This window comes from Oncorhynchus keta, unplaced genomic scaffold (genome assembly GCF_023373465.1).
Source record: "Oncorhynchus keta strain PuntledgeMale-10-30-2019 unplaced genomic scaffold, Oket_V2 Un_contig_942_pilon_pilon, whole genome shotgun sequence".
Lineage (NCBI taxonomy): Eukaryota > Metazoa > Chordata > Actinopteri > Salmoniformes > Salmonidae > Oncorhynchus > Oncorhynchus keta.
In genome coordinates, this window is record NW_026290537.1 from 25,001 (window position 1) to 27,421 (window position 2,421).

Consider the following 2,421-nt stretch of genomic DNA (forward strand, 5'->3'; position numbering starts at 1 on the left):
CTAGTGATGATGATACTGTAGCTTGTCTACTAGTTAGTTAGTCTAGTGGTGATGATGTTACTGTAGCTTGTCTACTAGTTAGTTAGTCTAGTGGTGATGATACTGTAGCTTGTCTACTAGTTAGTTAGTCTAGTGATGATGTTACTGTAGCTTGTCTACTAGTTAGTTAGTCTAGTGATGATGATACTGTAGCTTGTCTACTAGTTAGTTAGTCTAGTGATGATGATACTGTAGCTTGTCTACTAGTTAGTTAGTCTAGTGGTGATGATGATACTGTAGCTTGTCTAGTTAGTTAGTCTAGTGGTGATGATGTTACTGTGGCTTGTCTACTAGTTAGTTAGTCTAGTGGTGATGATGTTACTGTGATGAGCTTGTCTACTAGTTAGTTAGTCTAGTGGTGATGATGTTACTGTAGCTTGTCTACTAGTTAGTTAGTCTAGTGGTGATGATGTTACTGTAGCTTGTCTACTAGTTAGTTAGTCTAGTGGTGATGATGTTACTGTAGCTTGTCTACTAGTTAGTTAGTCTAGTGGTGATGATGTTACTGTAGCTTGTCTACTAGTTAGTTAGTCTAGTGGTGATGATGTTACTGTAGCTTGTCTACTAGTTAGTTAGTCTAGTGGTGATGATGTTACTGTAGCTTGTCTACTAGTTAGTTAGTCTAGTGATGATGTTACTGTAGCTTGTCTACTAGTTAGTTAGTCTAGTGATGATGATACTGTAGCTTGTCTACTAGTTAGTTAGTCTAGTGGTGATGATGTTACTGTAGCTTGTCTACTAGTTAGTTAGTCTAGTGGTGATGATGTTACTGTAGCTTGTCTACTAGTTAGTTAGTCTAGTGGTGATGATGTTACTGTAGCTTGTCTACTAGTTAGTTAGTCTAGTGATGATGATACTGTAGCTTGTCTACTAGTTAGTTAGTCTAGTGATGATGATGATGTTAGTCTAGTGATGATGCTGTAGCTTGTCTACTAGTTAGTTAGTCTAGTGATGATGATACTGTAGCTTGTCTACTAGTTAGTTAGTCTAGTGGTGATGATGTTACTGTAGCTTGTCTACTAGTTAGTTAGTCTAGTGGTGATGATACTGTAGCTTGTCTACTAGTTAGTTAGTCTAGTGATGATGTTACTGTAGCTTGTCTACTAGTTAGTTAGTCTAGTGATGATGATACTGTAGCTTGTCTACTAGTTAGTTAGTCTAGTGATGATGATACTGTAGCTTGTCTACTAGTTAGTTAGTCTAGTGATGATGTTACTGTAGCTTGTCTACTAGTTAGTTAGTCTAGTGATGATGATACTGTAGCTTGTCTACTAGTTAGTTAGTCTAGTGGTGATGATGTTACTGTAGCTTGTCTACTAGTTAGTTAGTCTAGTGATGATGATACTGTAGCTTGTCTACTAGTTAGTTAGTCTAGTGGTGATGATGTTACTGTAGCTTGTCTACTAGTTAGTTAGTCTAGTGGTGATGATGTTACTGTAGCTTGTCTACTAGTTAGTTAGTCTAGTGATGATGTTAGTTACTGATGATGTTACTGCAGCTTGTCTACTTGTCTACTAGTTAGTTTAGTCTAGTGGTGATGATGTTACTGTAGCTTGTCTACTAGTTAGTTAGTCTAGTGATGATGATACTGTAGCTTGTCTACTAGTTAGTTAGTCTAGTGGTGATGATGTTACTGTAGCTTGTCTACTAGTTAGTTAGTCTAGTGGTGATGATGTTACTGTAGCTTGTCTACTAGTTAGTTAGTCTAGTGATGATGTTACTGTAGCTTGTCTACTAGTTAGTTAGTCTAGTGATGATGATACTGTAGCTTGTCTACTAGTTAGTTAGTCTAGTGGTGATGATACTGTAGCTTGTCTACTAGTTAGTTAGTCTAGTGGTGATGATGATACTGTAGCTTGTCTAGTTAGTTAGTCTAGTGGTGATGATGTTACTGTGGCTTGTCTACTAGTTAGTTAGTCTAGTGGTGATGATGTTACTGTAGCTTGTCTACTAGTTAGTTAGTCTAGTGGTGATGATGTTACTGTAGCTTGTCTACTAGTTAGTTAGTCTAGTGGTGATGATGTTACTGTAGCTTGTCTACTAGTTAGTTAGTCTAGTGGTGATGATGTTACTGTAGCTTGTCTACTAGTTAGTTAGTCTAGTGGTGATGATGTTACTGTAGCTTGTCTACTAGTTAGTTAGTCTAGTGGTGATGATGTTACTGTAGCTTGTCTACTAGTTAGTTAGTCTAGTGGTGATGATGTTACTGTAGCTTGTCTACTAGTTAGTTAGTCTAGTGATGATGTTACTGTCTACTGTTAGTTAGTCTAGTGATGATGTTACTGTAGCTTGTCTACTAGTTAGTTAGTCTAGTGATGATGATACTGTAGCTTGTCTACTAGTTAGTTAGTCTAGTGGTGATGATGTTACTGTAGCTTGTCT